The sequence below is a fragment of the Aotus nancymaae genome, unplaced genomic scaffold (assembly GCF_030222135.1).
Source record: "Aotus nancymaae isolate 86718 unplaced genomic scaffold, 86718_ANA_hifiasm-v0.15.2.pri h1tg000058l, whole genome shotgun sequence".
NCBI classification, from domain to species: domain Eukaryota; kingdom Metazoa; phylum Chordata; class Mammalia; order Primates; family Aotidae; genus Aotus; species Aotus nancymaae.
In genome coordinates this window covers 24,385,451-24,407,376 of record NW_026988472.1, presented here as the reverse complement: position 1 = coordinate 24,407,376, position 21,926 = coordinate 24,385,451, and the positions used below count along the sequence as shown (strand labels likewise).

At 36.3% G+C, this 21,926-nt stretch overlaps 1 pseudogene; it reads right to left on the bottom strand.

The window, feature by feature from the left end:
- Window positions 1-12,236: 12,236 nt before the first annotated feature.
- LOC105707393 (rRNA-processing protein FCF1 homolog) overlaps window positions 12,237-21,926 on the bottom strand; it is a 43,691-nt pseudogene continuing 34,001 nt past the window's right edge.

Below are 21,926 nucleotides of genomic sequence, written 5' to 3'. Positions count from 1 at the left end.
CAATCAATGATCAAGTTCACCTGGCTATTCTTGTAGATTTACTTTATGTCACAGTTTCAGGCACTGTTTCTTTTGAGATCAGTTCCTCACCTTATGACTCAGTTATATATTTGAACTCTAATATCAGTCCTGATCTTGATAAACAACCAAGCATTTCAATGACTTCAGGATTGGAAGTCTGATTTTCTCATGCTCCCATCTCTGCCACTAGAGACCTGATTCTTAACTTCAAACCGTATGCCACAGGGCTGGATTCCTGTTTACTCTTATCTCTTAACAAGTAGTAGCCTGCCAGCTTAATACATCTGAATATATTTCCTTCCTGGAGGTCCCTGTTATTTGTGCCTCATATGCCAGCTATGTCGCCTTTACTGCAGCTCTGCAGGATGATCAGTTACCTGTCATTTTCTCTCAGGATAACTAACTTTTTCTGTCTGGCTGGACTTCCTCACCTCTCCAGAAACATTTTCCCTAGTTTCAGGTCCAAAATCTGTAGGACTTGACCCCTGTCTTGAAATTAAACCTACTGTGAAAAACCATTCAACAGAGAAAATTTAAATCATCCATGTTGGTTAGCATTATCTATTTCAAGATCTCTTTGCAGATGGCTATCAAAAACATTTAATATTATCTATTATGTATTTTGTTCAAAACTTTCTACAAACCTTCTACTCTCTCTGAAAATTAGACATTAATATCTCCAAAATCCAGTAGACATAAGAGGTATAAAAATATAGATAAAATGTGAAGGTTCGTTTAAAAATATCTCATTTTATTACATATAAAATATTTCTATCAAAAAAGTATAACATTACTGTTTAATCTATTAAAACATGTTATCTATTTAAGTGAGTCCTTGTAAGTCCGTCATGTACAAAAAATCAGTTAAAATGCTGAAAAAACAAAAACAAAAACAAAAAACCCAGTGCCTCTGTTAAGGTGACATTCAAATTAGTAAATGAAGTAAAAGAAAGAAAGAAAGAAAGAAAAACATCAGAATTACAGAGAAGAAAAAAATACGAACTTGTGCTTGCCTCTTTCAACATTACTAGATTTTTAAAACTGGAGCTAAGTTGAATTTGATACACATATTCAATTTGTGCTTGAAAATATTTTTCTCTAGAACAATGAAGTTTTTTAACATTAAATCCCTTTGTCAACTTCACTAATAGTCTAACCTAGACATGTCACTTTCTTATACCACACATTATTGAAATGTATCCATTAACATAATTTGATATAAAACAAATCCATTCAAAAGTGGGCAAAGGATATGAACAGACACTTTTCAAAAAGAAGACATATATGAGGCCAATAAACATATGAAAAAATGCTCATCACTGATTATTAGAGAAATGCAAATCAAAACCACATTGAGATACCACCTCATGCTAGTTAGAATGGCGACCATTAAAAAATCTAGAGACAACAGATGCTGGAGAGGATGTGGAAAAATAGGAACACTTTTACACTGTTGGTGGGAGTGTAAACTAGTTCAACCATTGTGGAAGACAGTGTGGCAATTCCTCAAGGACCTAGAAATAGAAATTCCATTTGACCAAGCAATCCCATTACTGGGTATATACCCAAAGGATTATAAATCATTCTATTATAAAGACACATGCACACTTACGTTCATTACAGCACTGTTTACAATAGCAAAGACCTGAAACCAACCCAAATGCCCATCAACGATAGACTAGACAGGGAAAATATGGCACATATACACCATGGAATACTATACAGCCATAAAAAACGATGAGTTTGTGTCCTTTGTGGGGACATGGATGAATATGGAAACCATCATTCTCAGCAAACTGACACAAGAACAGAAAATCAAACACCGCATGTTCTCACTCATAGGTGAGTGTTGAACAATGAGAACACAGGGACACAGGGAGGGGAGCATCACAGACTGGGGTCTGCTGGGGGAGGCCAAGGGAGGGACAACAGAGGGGATGGGGAGGTTGGTGAGGGATAACATGGGGAGAAATGCCAGATGTAGGTGACGGGGATGGAGGCAGCAAACCACATTGCCATGTATGTACCTATGTAACAATCCTGCATGATCTGCACATGTACACCAGAACCTAAAGTACAATAAAAAAAAAAAGAAAAGAAAATACATAAGACGTAAATTCATTGTAATGTGGTTCAGAGGAACGCATCCATTTCTGGGACAGTAATTGTTAGGATGACACTAGGAAAAATAGTATCAAACAAAATATGAATCTTCAACATAAGTCTTCCAATTTTTAAAATTCTCCTAATAAATGGTAATACTTTTTTAGAGGTGGCATATCAAGGATTTAAAGAATTTGCATGAGAGAGAACCAAGTAAACAACATCCATTTCTTCCACGTATTTGCTGTGTAATCTTTGACAAGTCTTTCTCCATCACATCATTTGCCTGCTTATCCATACTTTTTAAAAATACCGAATGAGCTCCTTTATATAAACTGTTTAGTAGTGTGCTTAGCATATGGAAATGCCTAATAAACAGTAGTTAGCATTATTGTTATTTTATCTATCAATAATCATCACATTTCTATAGTTACTGACATTTATTTTCATTTCTATTAAAATGCTCTGAAATGCCATTAATAACAGGTAACATTTTCTCACAGACTTACGTGTGGGAATTTTTAATATTGAATCTGGCTGTCACTTTTTGCTTTTGCTGAAAGATATGTTGAGATATATAGAAAAGACAAAAACATCTTTAAAAGGTTGATTTTAAGTAGTTTATTTCATGACAGTACATTCAGAGCACAGGAAAATTGATTCTTTCACATGCATTCTTTAAAACCTCTTGCCCAGAGGGCCTGTAGCATCATTCTTCATTTCCTACTGTTTCTATATCCATCACATCTTTTTCCTTTGCTTTCCGTATGATCTCCCTATTTCTCCTAATTATTCTGGCAAGCAGAACTAATCACAAATAAATTCATATTTGGGACAAAAGAGAAGCTCAATGGCCAGATGAGACCTTACGTCTCTCTGGCCCATGGCCCAAAGTAATCTTATCTATCATGAGAAAGAGTGTATTACATCCCAGCTGTGCACAAGGCTAGGATAGGCATTAGAGTAAATTAAATGGGCATGATCTGCCAGCCTGGCAGGAATTTTTTCTTATCTTTTATTTTAGGTTCAGGGGTCTATGTGTGGGTTTGTTATATAGGTAAATTGCATGTCATGAGGGTTTGGTGTACAAATTATTTCATCTCCGAGGTAATAAACATAGCACCCAATAGGTAGTTTTTCAATTCTCACTCTCCTTTCACCCTACACTCTCAAGTAGGCTCTGGTGTCTTTTGTCCCCTTCTTTGTATCCCTATGTCCTCAATATTTAACCCCCATTTATAAGTGAGAGCATGCAGTATTTGTTTTTCTGCTCCCGTGTTAGTTTTCTTAGGATAATGATCTTCAGCTACATCCACACTGCTGTAGAAGGTATGATATTATTCTTTTTCATGGCTTGTAGTAGTCCATGGTGTATATGTATCGTATTTTCTTATCCAGTCTACCATTGATGGGTATTAGGTTAATTCCATGTCTTTGCTATTGTGAATACTGCTGTGATGAACATATATGTGCAAGTGTCTTTTTGATAGAACAATTCAAACTCCTTTGGTTATATACTCAGTAAGGCAATTACTGGGAAATCACCCACCAAACTGCTTTTCACAGTGGCTAAACTAATTTACATTCCCACAAGCAGCACATAAGCATTCCCTTTTCACCACAATCTCGTCAACATCTGTTATTTTCTGCCTTTTTAATAATGGTCACTCTGTCTGGTGTGAGATGGCATTGCATTGTGGTTTTGATTTGCATTTCTCTAATGATTAATGATATTGAGCATTTTTTCATGTGCTTGTTCAGCGAATCAATGTTTTCCTTTGAAAAGTATCAGCTCATGTCCTTTGCCCACATTTTAATGGGGTGGTTTGTTTTGGGCTTGTACATTTGCTCAAGTTTCTTATAGATTCTGGATATTAGACATTTGTTGGATGCACAGCTTGCAAATATTTTCTCCCATTCTGTAGGTTGTCTCTTTACTCTGTTTATTGTTTATTTTGCCGTGTAGAAGTTTTTTAGTTTGATTAGGTTCAATACGTCAATTTTGATTTTTGTTATGATTGCTTTGGGAATCTTTGCCATGAAGTCTTTTCCAGGTGTTAGGTCCAGAATGGCACTTCCTAGGTTATCTTCAGAGTTTTCATAGTTTTTGGTTTTAGATTTAAGTCTGTAATACATCTTGAGTTAATTTTTGCATTAACTCAAGGGGCCTTTGCACCCAGAAGGCATCTGTAAGTGTTGACTTTTTAGCGTTTATCGAATGTCCCCTGTGCAATCTCTGTCAAAACAAGTCAAGGGACTGCTTTGGAAAGCCTTGTGTCTTAATAAGACCAAAAGGAAAATATATGCTGATAGCCAGAGTAAAAATACATAGGAGATGCTAGGCATAAATTTATTTCTTGGTAAAGAAGAAAAACAAATAGAATATATTCCTCCTCCTTATCCATTGTAGTACCATGACATTGATGTTGCTGACTTACATTGTTGATGGTGGAGAGAAATTTGAAGTAACTGGTAACAAGAACTCTTGAAAACACATCCGTGTCTCTCCTTTCACTCAGAAACTCCCTTTTTAGTTATCATTTCCTCTGTAAGTCAGAAAACTTGCATTAAACATATTTAATGTTCTCAGATTTATGCTTTATTGAGGGAGCATAATAGGATACAATCTCTGACTTCAAAAATCTGTGAATTCTTCACATTCAGGGAGAGGGCATTCATCTACTTGAAACAATAAATGAACAGTCCAAATTAAAATATCTTAAATTCCACAAGTTATCAAATACACAGCACGGACAGAATGCAATTAGAAAAGTAATAAATCAGAGCAGACTAGTATAAAGTTTATGGATTCAACTAAATTTTAGGTGAAATTTTACTATCAAATTTAAAACCTTGTTTATATATGGTTGTTTTCTTTATATTCATTCTTATCTTTTTCTTAAATTAAAAAATTATGAGATAATACTCAGGATTTGCAAATTGAATTTAAATAAAAAGCACAATGAGATGATCACTTTCATAAAGTAAAGAAGAATGAAAGAAAAAGAGCAGATGTTGGCATAGATTGCACAGTCTGGTTTGAGGTGACAACATTATAAAACTAGTGATCAAATGAAGGTATATGGAAAACCCTAGAATTTAAGGCATTTAATGAGCAGAAGGGAATCCAGAAGATAATCCAGAAATGAAGTTGTCATAAAGGTCAGAGGAGAATCAGGAGTATGGAGGGCCGAAAGTCTTTATTTTCTATGTTTTGTAGAAATTTACTAAAGATTTAGCAGCTTAACCAAGTATAATGACCACTGAATCTCAAGTTGTATCTAGTGATATTATTAAGTTTAATATTGGTATAACTTTGAAACTATTATAAATATACACACTTCACTACATACAAAGTAGATTAAAACATATAAGCAATTATACCAATATGGGGAAGCAACATTTTCAGTATAAAAAATAAAGATATAAATCAAATAAGCTAAGTAAAATCCTGTAATTTTCATTTAAATTTAGAAAATACGACATGAATTTAGAAGTTTTATTCTAAAATAAATAAAATATATGTCTGTTAGCTCTCCAATGATATGCCCTAGAAACTTGGGAAAGTAGAAAAAGCAAACCTACCACCCACATGTGGTTTCCAGATATCATTTTCCACTAAAAGGAATTTCAAGAACTCCTTGGAGAGATATCTGAGTCTCAGCCAAGACTATAAATATCCAAAATGAGCCTAGTCATCTTGTCATTTTTGAAACCTCAAATCACAGAACATAAAAGGACATGGGAGCCAACTAAAAGGGACTCTGATTAAGCAAAGATTAAAAAAAAAATGAGCACCAAAAAGAAGAATGACAACTAAAATGTATCATATCTATAAAACTGAAGAATTCATAAATATACTTAATCCTTTGTTTATATCTTGAGATTTTACTCAGGATATCAGTGTATTTTTCAAAAAAATTAGATAAAATGTAAATAATCAATAATCAAAATAATCAAAACTCAAGTGCTGCACAGCACCACTTGGGGAATATTCTTGCCAAAATAAAATAAGGTAAAATAAAATAGTTGAACATCTAGATCTAACTCACAGTTACAAGAAACTTTAAAAAAAATGTTTCATGGGAATTTTAAAGTCACAAATGAGACAGAATTGCATACGAACAATAGAATCAATCAAAAAATTATAGAAATTAACATATAATAAAGAAGATCAAAAATTCATCAAATTCTAAACAAATACACAATGGAGATAATCAACAAGACACGTTAGTTGATTTTAAAAAGATAAATAAAAATGCACAGATGCTGCCAAAATCAATCAGGAAGCACAGCAGCATACATAAACTGCCAAGTCAGAAAAAGGGAAAAATACAAAAGTAGATATAAAGTGCAGATTACAAAAAACATGATGAATTTTATGTACAACAAATGTGAGAATGTACATGAAGTAGTCAATTTCCTAGATAATAATAATATGAAATTTAACTCAAAAACATTGTAATAACAAATAAGTTGTATCAGTATTTTAAAATTTTAAATGACAACAAACAAAAGCCGAAGTGGTTTTCAGGCAAATTTACCAAATTGCAAAGAAAAGATCAATCAAATTTTATAAACATATTTCAAGAGAATAGAAAAAAAGGAATAGAATACTCCACAACCAATTCAATGATTACAATATACACTCAATAGCTAAAACGGATCATGGCAGAATAAGAAAGACAAATTGGAGGCCAAAACACTTACTAACATAAATTTAAAGATCCTAGACAAAATATTAGCAAATAAAACCCATAGTGTACACAGAAAAACTCCACATAGTGACCAGTTCAGCATGATTGAGATGCATTTTTGTAACAGTATACTGGCTGCTATGTTGAGAAGAGACTGACATGAGAGAAGAGGGAGAAGGTAGAAGCACAATCAAGAGCAGGATTGCCAGATAAAATTCGTATTTGCTAAATCTAATCTAGCAACTCTAGTTAAGCGATTATTGCAATAATTGAGATGAGGCATGTTGGTGGCTTATACCAAGATGGTGGAAGGGCAGATAGTGAGAAGTGGTCAGATTCCGAAAACATTGATGTTAAATACCACATGCTCTCACTCATATGCGGAATCTAAAAAATTGATCTCAGAGAAGTAGAAAGTAGGACAGTGGTTACCAGAGACTGGGGAGGATAGGGGGAAGAGGGGAGGAGGAAACATTGGTCAACAGGTACAATGTTACAGCTATATAAGAGGATTAAGTTCTGACACTCCATTGCACAGTAGAGTGACTATAGCTAACAACAATGCACTGTATATTTCAATTAGCTAGAAGAGAGGATCTTAAATGATTTCATCACAAAGAAATGATAAATGTTGAGGTGATGGATGTGCCAATTATTCTGATTTGATCATTACACTTATTCTGATTTGATTATTACACAATGTATACATGTATCAAAACATCACATTGTACCCCATAAATATGTACAATTATTACATGTCAGTAAAAAAGTCAACATATTTTTTGATGGATTAAATGTGAATTATTTTCTGTCCTTCTGTCTGTCACCACCTGCCCCACAGTGTTCTAGGCTTTTATCTTCCATTACTGCACTTCCGAAATAGCCTTCTGATTGCTCTGTTTCTTCTAACCCTGCCCCTCTACAATTCCAAATTCCAGTCTAAGTCATATTTCTAAAAGTGCAAATCTGATTATTTACTACCTAAGTCCTTTCAATGACTTACTTTTGCCCTTTGGGTGAAGTCTAACTCCTACAAATAGATGTCATTCACTCTCTGGCCCCATGACAACATGGCTATCCTCAAGGCAATCTCTTCCACTAAGAAAACTCCACTTTCTGTCTGGCTATATTCTATTTATTCTCTAGTTCTGAACCTAAAGGTGTCATTCTCAAAAAAACCATCATTAAGGAAGGTTTTGTTCCGTTTCCATAGGATCCCATAAAATCCTAGTTTCTCCTATCATAACATGTATCAAGTTACATCACAATCACTTATTTAACTGAATGTTTCTTCAATTGTTCATTAACTTTGAGGCAGTGTGCAATGTAATTGTCTTGTTTATTATTGTTTCCCTAGACCTTAAAGAACATCTGACATGGAGTACATAGCCAATAAATACTTTAAAAGAATGATTAAAAATTAACTAATTATGTATTTGCATTTCACATATGCACAATGGTCACTGAGACCTCCAAATTAACAAATGAAGGTGCTTCATAACAGCACACTAATGGTGTCACAAATTATTATATGTGCTAACAATTTGTCCTCAGAATGAGTTTATTTTTTCCTTAACTTAAAGAATGAATTTGTATTATATCACAAAACTTAATTATAACAGTACATTTTGACATTTTACCTTAAAAATAATTACTTCAATCTCTGCTTAACTATAACTTACTTCACTTCCACAATGTGAAAATAAAACAGACTTTTTATTTCTACATGTTCCATTTAACTAGCAATCAGTAAGATGACAGAGAAACAGATTAGATGATATTTCTTTCCTCTACTGTAACAAGTAGTGAAAGACTGAAGTGACTCTAAAATGGAAGTCAACGAGACAGAAGGATTATAAATGAAATAGGGGCATATTTAAAACTTTGGGGAAGGAATAATAATCTAAGTTTGCATGTGACTGATAAAATGAACTTATTATCAAAATAAAATTAAAGATTTAATAACAACAAACTGGAAAGGGTAAATTTATACTCTTTTTAAAAGTAGTATCCTTTCTAGTTCTAGTACTAATTTGGCCCAGCACCAATTCCATCCTACTACCAGACTTACTCATGGAAAAATCTAATAGGCAACCTCCAATGCGAAGAATTTAATTTCTAATAATTTTTCTCTTCTTCTGTGATATCCACTTGAATAATAGCTGATCCTGTGATGTGGAACACATTACGGCTGCCCAAAAGTGAAGAGGATTTCAAAGATATCTAGAATAGTGCTATCAGAACAATGAGCTCAGTTAAAAAGGATTCTCATTGTCTAAAATCTGACAGTACAGACATAACACAGAAAATACTATTATAATTTGTAACAAGTTGAATCTGTAAATAAAAGCATGACTCTAATTATTATCATAAAAAGAAAATTTACTATTATGTTTGACAAGAAAGTTGTAATACAAATGAAAAGTGATATAGTAATTATATTTAATTTACTAGTTAATTTTAAAGGGGGTGTGATATATAAAATATTTTTTCAGTTAATTAAATATCTATCTATGAAGAATAAACTTATATAGATCTTAAGCCAAATTGTTTAAGAATAGTAAGACCATACCAAAATAAATTGATTGTTATTGGTGGTCTTTCATCATATTTAGGAAGAAAGAAATTTTAAATGGTTTAGCAAGATGAAGAAAGAAACAAATATTTCACCGAACATGGTGAAACCCTGTCTCTACTAAAAATACAAAATTGAGCTGGGCATGGTGGCAGGTGCCTGTATTCCCAGGTACTTGGGAGGCAGAGGCAGGAGAATCGCTTGAACCCGGCAGGCGGAGGTTGCAGTGAACGAAGACCATGCCACTGCACTCCAGCTTGGGCAACAGAGCGAGACTCTGCCTCAAATAAATAAATAAATAAATAAATCTCTATCTACTTAAAGCCACTTATTGTATATCTTTTCAGAAGAAAATTTAACAAATATGTTTATAAAACTATTCTTAGTTTAATTGTAACTTCTTTTGGGGCTTAGTGCCAGTTAATATTTTCCAGGCTTATACATTTGTGAGTTGTTTCCTCTGTCTTAATCATTTCCAAAGTTTTTAATAAATCCCATATATGATGACTCAAAGACTTGTATCTCTGTTGAAGAACCCTTCTTAGAAAGCCAGACCCAATCATCTTACTGAAATTGTCATTTAAATGTCTCAAAGCAAACTAACATTTAGCAGTCCCCCACACTATGCATGTAACTTTCTTTCCGACACTGAACCCACCTCTTCTAAGATATTTTCTTAATGAAAAGCATTAATGTTCAATAAATTGCACACACCAAAAACCAAAAAGTTTTTAGCCCAGTGTATCTTTTTTTTTTTCCTTTTTCAATTTTTATTTTAGGTTCAGGGTACATGTGCAGATTTGTTACATGGAAAAATTGCATGTTGCATGGGTTTGGTGTACAAATGATTTGGTCACCAAGGTAATGAGCATAGTTCCCAATAGGTAGGGTTTTTAGCCTCAGTCTTTTCTCAACCTTCAACCTCAAGCAGGCTCTGGTGTCTATTGCTCCCCTCTTTGTGTCCTGTGTACTCAGTATTTAGCTGCTGCTTTGAAGTGAGACATTGTGGTATTTGCTTTTCTGTTCCTGTGTTAATTTGCTTCAGATAATGGCCTGCAACTGCATCCATGTTGCTGCAAAGGACACGATTTCATACCTTTTTATGGCTGTATAGTACTCCATAGTATATTTGTACCACATTTTCTTTGTCCAGTCCACCATTGATGGGCACCTAGGTTGATTCTATATCTTTGCTATTGTGAATAGTGTTGTGATAAATATTTACGTGCTTGTGTCTTTTTGGTGAAATCATATTTTGCTGGGTATGTACTCAGTAATGGGATTGCTGGGTCAAATGGTAGGTCTGTTTTAAGTTTTTTGAGAAATCCCCAAACTGTTTTCTACAGGGGCTGAACTAATTTACATCCCCACTGGCAATGTATAAGCATTTTCCTTTCTCTGCAACCTTACCAACATCTGTTACTTTGTGGCTTTTTAGTCATAACCATTCTGACTGGTAGGAGACAACATCTCATCGTGGTTTTGATTTGCATTTCTCTATTGATTAGTAATGATGAGCATATTTTCATATGCTTGTTGACCGCATGTATATCTTCCTTTAAGAAGTGTTTGTTCACACACTTTTCCCATTTTTTTCCTAAAAAGATGCAACAAAAGTTTTTTATTGTAGATTGACAATTTATAATTACATAAATTCATGGGTTACAAAATGATGTCATAAATTGTGGATACAATGTGGAATAATTAAATCAAGCTAGTTAACATATCCAATACTTGAAATACATTTCTGTGATGAGAACATCAATTTTGAAATGTATAATACTCCATTATTAAGTATATGCATGACACCATATAAGAGAACTCAAAATAAGTATAAAACATATTATTCCTATCTGAGATTTTGTACCCTTTGATCATCATTAATTTTTTTTTTTTTTGAGACAGCATTACTCTGTCACCCAGGCAGTGGTGCAATCTCAGCTCACTGCAACCTCTGCCTCCCAGATTCAAGCGATTCTCCCACCTCAGCCTCCCCCGTAGCTGGGACCACAGGCACAAGACACCACACACGGCCAATTTTGTGTGTGTGTGTGTGTTTTTAGTAGAGATGGGGTTTCGCCATGTTGTCCAGGCTGCTCTCAACTCCTGACCTCAGGTGATCCGCCCGCCTTGGCTTCCCAGAGTGCCGGGGTCACAGGCGCGAGCCGCCGTGCCTGGCCTAAAATTTTTATGAGACAAAATATCAATTTCAAAAGAGCATCAAAAAGTGAGCAGGCCGAGCACGGTGGCTCACGCCTACAATCCCAGCACTCTGGGAGGCTGAAGGGTATTTTTCTGTAGTAAAAATGCAAAAGTTACTAAAAATACAAAAAATTAGCCAGGTGGTGGCAGATGCCTGTAATCCCAGCTATTCCGGGGACTGAGGTAGGAGAATTGCTTGAACCCAGGAGGTGGAGGTTGCAGTGAGCACCACTGCACTCCAGCCTGGGCGACAGAACTAGACTCCATCCCGAGGGGGAAAAAAAAGTATTTGTCTCTACTAAAAATACAAAAAAAAAAAAAAATTAGCTGGACATGGTGGCCCATGCCTGTAATCCCAGCTATCCGGGAGGCCAAAGCTGGAGAACCGACAGCATCTGGGAGGCAGAGATCACAGTGAGCCAAGAGGGTACCACTGCACTCCAGCCTGGGCAACACGAGTGAAACCTCACCTCAAAAAAAAAAAAAAAAAAAAACAGTGAGCGTATTTAACCATCCTCAGCTCATAATAGAGCAAACAGGTCAACAGAATAATAATTCATGCTATTGCATGTGTAATAAACTGGCAACAAGAGAAAGTTGGTCGAAGAAAGTTAGAGAGGAACTGTGTCTTGTAAGAATTAAAATCGAGGGGCTCCATAATCATCTGGCATCTGTTCAACGTTGTATCTATGGTTAGAAATGCACGTGATAGAAACTCTAAGAATCTTACGGATTCTTCTTTTAAGGTCCGGGTCAACTGTGGCCACAATGTAACGCTTATGGTGAGTTACTCTCTGTACTAAGCAGTCATCTGCATAGGTTCCTTTGTGTGTACATGGTAAATGTTCAAATCTTGGATCCTTGGCGATCCTTAGAGCCACTTGATACTTCTGCCCCAATTTCTCAATTTCAGCCATTATATAATCAGTTATACAAGGGATACACTTGGCATACAGACAGTCCATCATTGACTACACTAAGTCCAGTTTGGCTTTTATGGAAAAGTTGATAATGTTGGTATCAACGACGATGTGGAAAGATGGGCCCAGCTGTGTATTATATTGGAAAATAAGCAGGAAGGGTGTTGAGGAACTTCTCTTTCCTTTAACATGCTGGGATCCTTCTTTTCTTTTTAGGTTTTAATCTATCCTTTTCTTTAAGCTTCTGATCTCTGAGACTAAGCATTCGCTTCGTGGTCGCATACTTCCTTGTTTTCTTTTGCTTCCTGATAGTCAGGCCACACTTCCGCCCATGTTTTAATGGGGTTGTTACTACTTGCTGAGTTGTTTAAGTTCTCTATAGTTTCTGCATATTAAACCTTTGTCAGATGCATGGCTTGCAAATATTTTCTCCAATTCTGTACATTGTTGGCTTTGTTGATAGTTTTTATTTGCTGTGCAGAAGTTATTTGGTTTAACGACGTCCCACTTGTCTATTTCCTTTTCTGTTGCAAGTGCTTTTGGAGACTTTGTCATGAAATCTTTGCCAAGCCAAAGCCTATGTTCAGAATGGTATGAATTATATTTTCTTCTAGGGTTTTAATAATTTTAGGTCTCATATTTTTGTCTTTGATCTAATTTGAGTTACTTTTGTGTATGGTGAAAGGAAGAGGTCCAGTTTCAATCTTGTGTGTAAGGCTAGCTAGATATCACAACATCATTTATTGAATAGGAAGTCCTTTCCCATTGCTTGTTACTATAGATTTTGTCAAAGGTCAGATGAATTGTAGGTTTGCAGCTTTATTTCTGGGTTCTCCAACCTGTTTAGTTGGTCTATGTGTCTGTTTTTATACCAGTACCATGCTGTTTTGGTTACTGTAGTTTTGCAGTACAGTTTGAAGTCAAGATAGTGTGATTCCTCTGGCTTTTTCCTTTTTGCTTATAACTGCTTTGGCTATTCATGCTCTTTTTTGGCTCCATATGAATTTTAGAATAGTTTTTGTCCTAAATGTGTGAAAAAAGATATTGGTCATTTGATAGGAATAGCATTGAATCTGTAAATTACTTTGGGCAGTATGGCCCTTTTAATGACATTGATTCTTCCTATATATGAGCATAGAATGTTTTTCCATTTGTTTGTGTTGTCTTTATTTTTAGCAGTGTTAACACAAGTCCAGTAGAGATCTTTCACCTCCCTTGTTAGCTGTATTCCTAGGTATGTTATTGTCCTCATGGCTATTTTGAATTAGTCCAGGATATCTTTCAACTCTCCACTTTTTCCTTGTCTATCACTGTCACTCTAATCCATCATCTCTGGAGGTACACAAATAAAATAGCACCTTTAATGGTTTTTGTATATTTAAATTGTTCTTTTAAAATATATTCCTTATACCTTCAAACAGTGTGGACTTTAAAAAATGTGAATCTGAACATGTCAATAGGACACACACATGCACATACACACACACTCCTTAATCAGTTGTTTCCCATGTTTTACAGATAAAGACCAAAGATATTAATATGGCCTATAAGGCCATGCATGATCTGTCTCCTATCACTTGCCATACCTCATGTGTCCCCCATGACTCCCTTTTCTCCTCTATAGTCACAGAGGGTCTCTAACCATGTCATGGTTACTCTCTTCCCAGGATCTTTGAATATACTTTTCCCTTCGACCGAATGAGCCTAATTTTTCATGCTAATCTTTAGATCTTAATTCAACTAAAACTTTCTCAGAGATCCTTTTTGACTGCCTTTGTGGCTCATATCTCCCAGTTATACACACTGTAGCACTTCCTAAGTATAACAAGGAGTAGTATGTGAAATTTGGCTTGTTATTTTATTGCAAGTTCTTAGCACAGTGTCTGCCCTTCATAATGGTGCTACAGATTACTATTATTAAATATTTGATGAATAATTAATACATAATTTATAATTATGCTGGCTAGAATATATATTCAAGTGTTTCTTATGAGATAGTTGACACAGCATGAGCGATTCACTTTCTCTGCCCTATGTACATGATTAACAAACTACCTGGCGCATGTGTGTGTGTGTGTGTGTGTGTGTGTGTGTGTGTACATACATCTGTCATTAATACATATATATGTATATATTTATGTACACATACATACATATATGCATGCACATATATATGTATTTATTAATTCCTTTCTCTCTAGAAATATATCAGATTTTACTCTACTTTCTCCTGCACTTATTATGCAGAGGTTTCAAAAGTAATTTTTATTCTTTGGAGTAAAAGTCATTTTTATTCTTTTGATTATAGAACTATTAATTTTTTCTTGAAATGTTTTACAAATTCATTAGGATAAGATTAAATATTTGTCTTTTTTTATTTTTCCATAAGTTATTGGTGTACACGTGGTATTTGGTTACATGAGTAAATTCTTTAATGGTGATTTGTGAGATTTCGGTGCACCTATTACCCATTTATACACTGCACCATATTTGTAGTATTTATCCCTTGTCCCATTCTCACTCTTCCACCCAAGTCCCCAAAGTTCACCGTATCATTCTTATGCATTTGTGTCCTGATAGATTAGTTTCCAGATATCAGTGAGAACATGCAATGTTTGGTTTTTGATTCTTGAGTTACATCACTTAGAATAATAGTCTCCAATCTCATACAGATCACTGCAAATGCTGTTAATTTATTAATTTTTATGGCTGCATAGTATTCTGTCATATATACATACACACACACATATATATGATGTATATATGATGTACATAGATATATATGATGTATATATCATATATATTATATATATATATATATATATGTTCCTTTATTCACTCGTTGATTGATGGACATTTGAGTTGGTTCTATGATTTTACAATTGTGAATTGTGGTGCTATAAACATATGTGTGCAAGTATCTTTTTTGAATAATGACTTCCCAGTAATGGGACTGCTGGATCAGATGGTAGTTCTACTTTTAGTTCTTTAAGGAATCTCCACACTGTTTTCCATAGCGACTGTACTAGTTTACATTTCCACCAGCAGTGTAGAAGTGTTCCCTGTTCACTGCATCCAGGTCAACATCTACTGTTTTTTGATTATGTACATTCTTGCAGGAGTAAGTTGTTATCGCATTGATTTGATTTGCATTTCCCTGATCATTAGTTATGATAAGCATTTTTTCATATGTTTGTTGGCTATTTGTTTATCTTCTTTTGTAAATTGTCTACTCATGTCCTTAGCCCACTTTTTGGTGGGATTGTTTTTTTTCTTACTGATTTGAGTTCATTGAAGATTCTGGATATTATTCCTTTGCCAGATGTATACATTATGAAGATTTTCTCCCACTCTGTGGGTTGTCTCTTTACTCTGCTAACTGTTCCTTTTGCCACGCAAAACCTCTTTAGTTTAATTAAGTCCCAGCTATTTATCTTCATTTTTCCTGCATTTGCTTTTGGGTTCTTGGTCGTGAAATCCTTGCCTGAGCCAATGTCCAGAAGGGTGTTTCCAACGTTATCTTCTAGAATTTTTATGGTTTCAGGTCTTAGGTTTAAGTCTTTAATCCATCTTGAGTTGAGTTTTGTATAAGGTGAGATGAGGATTCAATTTCATTCTCCTACATGTTGCTAGCCAATTATCCCAGCACTATTTGTTGAAAAGGTTGTCTTTTCCCAACTTGATGTTTTTGTTTTCTTTGTCAAAGATCAACCGACTGTAAGTATTTGGATTTACTTCTGGGTTCTTTATTCTGTTGCATTGGTCTATGTGCCTATTTTTAAACCAGTCCCATGCTGTTTTGGTGATGATGGCCTTATAGTATAGGTTGAAATCAGCTAGTGTGATGCCTCCAGATTTGTTCTTTTTGCTTAGCCTTGCTTTGGCTATGCAGGCTCTTTCTTGGTTTCATATGAATTTTAGAATTGTCAATAAATGTGATAACACCACATAAACAGAATTAAAAACAAAAATCACATGATCATCTCAATAGATGCAGAAAAAGCATTTGACAAAATGCAGCATCCCTTTATGAATAAAACTCTCAGCAAAATCGGCATGCAAAGGACATATCTTAATGCAATAAAAGCCATCTATGAGAAACTCACAGCCAATATAATACTGAATGGGGAAAAGTTGAAAGCATTCCCTCTCAGAACTGGAACAAGACAAAGATGTTCACTCTCACCACTCCTCTTCAACATAGTATTGGAAGTCCTAGCCAGGGCAATCAGACAAGAGAAAGAAATAACGGGCATCCAAATCAGTAGAGCAAAGGTCAAACTGTCACTATTTGCTGACGATATGATCATTTACCTTGAAAACCATAAGGACTCCTCCAGAAACCTCCTAGAGCTGATAAAAGAATTCAGCAAAGTTTCCAGATACAAAATTAATGTACACAAATCAGAAGCTCTTTTATACACCAACACTGACCAAGCAGAGAATCAAATCAAGAACTCAACCCCTTTTAAATAACTGCAAAAGAAACAAAATACTTAGGAATATACCTAACAAAGGAGTCAAAAGATCTCTACAAGGAAAACTACAAAACACTGCTGAAAGAAATTATAGATGACTCAAACAAATGGAAACACATCCCATGCCCGTGGATGGGTAGAATCAATATTTGGAAAATGACCATACTGCCAAAAGCTATCGACAATTTCAACACAATCCTCATCAGAATACCACAATCATTCTTCACAGAATTAGAGATATTTGTCTTGGTAAACAATTTCAGTTTTACAAGTCAAACTTTTTTTCAGTTGTATAATGTTTTCCTAAATTATATTTTTAATTGATATTCCTTCATTATTTATTGGTTTTGATCTCTTTCTTAGGAACATAAATTTTCTCATTCTATTTTCCACATGTCTTTTCTTGTGGTTTATAATTGGCTTCTTCTTTTCTTATTATTCTGTATCACGGAAAATGTCCTAGGTTTGTCCTCTATATCATAAATCAATTTCTGTAATACCATTACTATGTTTCACTGCTTGTAAGACTGTATTTCAGCCTGCAATATTAAATCTATTGTCATGTTTCCCTGTCTCACTTACTCTCTATGCATTTTTTTCTGACTTTAAGTCAACTCAGTGTTGATCATGGTGTCTCACATTTTCATCATCACTTTCAACTCTCCTACTAAGAACATAATAGAGTATCAACTTTCCAAAACTGATTTAAGTTCATGTGGCACATATTTCTAAAAAAAATCTGGGTTTTGGTTTGGTTTTCTTACTGTTGTTTTTGCAACTTGCTACATCCATGAAATTAAAAATACAAAACTTTGTCTAGTATTATGTCAGTATCAGATCTAAATCTGTGAATTTATTTCCCTTAATAGTCATGCAACAGCTATTAGAATAATTTTCTAAATATGAAAAACAAGGAGATAAGTAGTTAGCCTATCCTATCTCTGAGGCAAAATAGTTTTTATTATTATTGTTTTGTAATTATATCTGTTTTGTGTAAGATTTCTGCTTTAAGGAAGTAATACTTATTTTACCACCCAATTGTATGCCCATGGGGAGATCTGTTTCTGGATAATATTAGGAATTATTTTATTCCTTCATTAGCAGAGATAGCAAATAAAAAACTACATATCCAAGGAACACCATTCCCACAACTCTCTCTACTAGAAATGGGATTAATTGTAGAATGAGAGGCATGAATGAGACAGATTAGGGAGGACAGGTAATACAGTCCTCTCTTTTTTATTGGGAGTTCAAGACCAGCCTGGGCAATATAGTGAGACCCCATCTCAACAAAAAATACAAAAATTATCTGGGCATGGTGTTGCATGCCTATATTCCCAGCTACTTGAGAGGCTGAAGTGGGAGGATCATTTGAGCCTGAGAGGTCAAGACTGCAGTGAGCCGTGGTCACAGCACTGCACTCCAACCTGGGGTCGGGGAGTGAGATCCTGTCTAAGAAAAATAGTAAATAAAATAAGAAAAGCACTAAAATAGGGAGAATTGATCCAAGTTGGCCACTTAAGAGGAAGTCGGGATTGCAGCTCCGAGAGAAGGCGCAGAGGGTGAGTGGACGCCGCATTTCCAGACGGACTTTTACTGCCCACAGACCAGGAGATTCAAAGGAGGAAAAGCCCCACAGGTCTCCAGCGCCGCTGGTTTGAGCGGAGTGGCCGCTCAGCCTACGCCCTGGAGCGGGGGGGCAGTGGCTTCTTGTGTAGAGCGAGAGAGACAGAGTTCCCTCTGAGCCAGAAAGGGGAGCTGAAGCAGGGAGCCAAGCCAGGAGACCCCCGGGCAAGGGAGAGCCACGAATCTCAGAGCCGCTGCTTCGGCTGACGCAGCAGCACACAGGGCAGCGGATTTTAATTGCGTGGAGAAGCTCCCCGCATTCCCAGCGCCGCTGGTTGGACCGGAGCAGCCGCTCGGCCTGCACGGGGGGCGGGGAGCAGCGGCTCCTTGAACAAAGTGAACGAGACTGTGTCCCCTCTGGGCCAGCAAGGGGAACTGTGGCAAGGAGGCAAGCCAAGAGATTACAGGACAAAGAGGGCCCCTCTAGAAACACGGCTGAACCCGGGACGGTTCAGCTCTGTGGGGGAGGGGCGTCCTCCATCGGGAAACACCCTGCAGTTCCCGGGGCAATTTTCCGTAACCAAGACAACCCGCCACTACAGAGACTCCGTCACTACAGGGGCGGGCCAGCATAGCGGAAGCAGTTCTAACTACACCCACAGGACTGCTGGGAAGCTCACACGGAAGCTGGGCGGAGCCCACAGCAGCTCAGCGAAGCCTCTGCAGGCTGAGTGTGACTAGACTGCCACCTTGTGGGCAGGGAAAACGGTAGCAACACAGCTGAAAAACATAAAGTGCTAAACCCCTGGGCCAGAACACCTGGGGAGAAGAAAAGGGGGTTTATGAGTTCAGCTGCTGCAGACTTAAAATTACCAAAATCAGAAAGACAGCAACTACAAAGTCAATAGGCGGATAAATCCACAAAGATGGGAAGAAACCAACGCAAAAAGGATGAAAACACCCAAAACCAGAACACCTCTCCCCCTACAAGGCAGCATAACTCCTCACCAGCACGGGAACAAGACTGGACGGAGAATGAGTGTGATGAAATGACAGAATCAGCTTTCAGAAAATGGATAATAAGAAACTTCTGTGAGCTAAAAGAACATGTTCTAACCCAATGCAAAGAAACTAAGAACCTTGAAAAAAGACTTGACGAAATGCTAACGAGAATGGACAACTTAGAGAGGAATATGAATGAATTGATGGAGCTGAAAAACACAACACGAGAACTTCGCGAAGCATGTACAAGTTTCAACAGCAGAATTGACCAAGCAGAAGAAAGGATATCAGAAGTTGAAGATCAACTCAATGAAATAAAACGAGAAGGGAAGATTAGAGAAAACAAGGTAAAAAGGAATGAACAGAGTCAACAAGAAATATGGGACTACATGAAAAGACCTAATCTACGTTTGATAGGTGTACCTGAATGTGACGAAGAGAATGCATCCAAGCTGGAAAATACTCTTCAGGATATTATCCAGGAAAACTTCCCCAACCTAGCAAGGCAGGCCAAGATTCAAGTCCAAGAAATACAGAGAACACCACAAAGATATTCCTCTAGAAGAGCAACCCCAAGGCACATAATCATCAGATTCACCAGGGTTGAAATGAAGGAGAAAATACTAAGGGCAGCCAGAGAGAAAGGTCGGGTTACCCACAAAGGGAAGCCCATCAGACTCACAGCAGATCTCTCAGCAGAAACCCTACAGGCCAGAAGAGAGTGGGGGCCGATATTCAACATCCTTAAAGAAAAGAACTTTCAACCCAGAATTTCATATCCAGCCAAACTAAGTTTCATAAGTGAAGGAAAAATAAAATCCTTTGTGAACAAGCAAGTACTCACAGATTTCATCACCACCAGACCAGCTTTACAAGAGCTCCTGAAGGAGACACTACACATAGAAAAAAACAACCAGCACCAGCCACTCCAAAAACGCACGAAATGGTAAAGAGCAGCAACACAATGAAGAATCTCCATCAACCAATGGGCAAAACAGCCAGCTAGCATCAAAATGACAGGACCAAACTCACACATAACAATATTAACCCTAAATGTAAATGGACTAAATGCCCCAATCAAAAGACACAGACTGGCAAATTGGATAAAAAGCCAAAACCCATCAGTGTGCTGTATCCAGGAAACCCACCTCACATGCAAGGATACACAAAGGCTCAAAATAAAGGGATGGAGGAAGATTTACCAAGCAAATGGAGAGCAAAAAAAAGCAGGAGTTGCAATTCTCATCTCTGATAAAATAGACTTTAAAGCAACAAAGATCAAAAGAGACAAAGAAGGACATTACATAATGGTAAAAGGATCAATACAACAAGAAGAGCTAACGATCCTAAATATATATGCACCTAATACAGGAGCACCCAGATACATAAGGCAAGTTCTTAAAGACTTACAAAGAGACATAGACTCCCACACATTAATACTGGGAGACTTCAACACACCGTTGTCAATATTAGACAGATCAACGAGACAGAAAATTAATAAGGATATCCAGGACTTGAACTCAGACCTGGAACAAGCAAACCTAATAGATATTTACAGAACACTCCAACCCAAATCCAGAGAATATACATTCTTCTCAGCACCACATCACACCTACTCTAAAATTGACCACATAATTGGAAGTAAATCACTCCTCAGCAAATGCAAAAGAACAGAAACCATAACAAACAGTCTCTCAGACCACAGTGCAATCAAGTTAGAACTCAGAATTCAGAAGCCCACCCAGAACCGCACATCCTCATGGAAATTGAACAACTTTCTCCTGAATGTTGACTGGATAAACACTGAAATGAAGGCAGAAATAAAGATGTTCTTCGAAACCAACGAGAATGAAGACACCACATACCAGAATCTCTGGGACACATTTAAAGCAGTCTCTAGAGAAAAATATATAGCAATAAGTGCCCACATGAGAAGAAAGGAGAGAACTAAAATTGACACCCTATCATCAAAATTGAAAGAGCTAGAGGAGCAAGATCAAAAAAACTCAAAACCTAGCAGAAGACAAGAAATAACTAAGATCAAAGCAGAAATGAAGGAGATAGAGACACGAAAAACCCTACAAAAAAATCAATAAATCCAGGAGCTGGTTTTTTGAAAAGATCAACAAAATAGACAGACCACTAGCCATACTAATAAAAAAGAAAAGAGAGAATAACCAAATAGATGCAATAAAAAATGATAAAGGGGATATCACCACAGATGCCACAGAAATTCAAACCATCATCAGAGATTATTACAAACAACTATATGCACATAAATTAGAAAACCTGGAAGAAATGGATAAATTCCTGGACAGTAGTCTCCTCCCATGCCTAAACCAGGAAGAAGTCGAAACCCTGA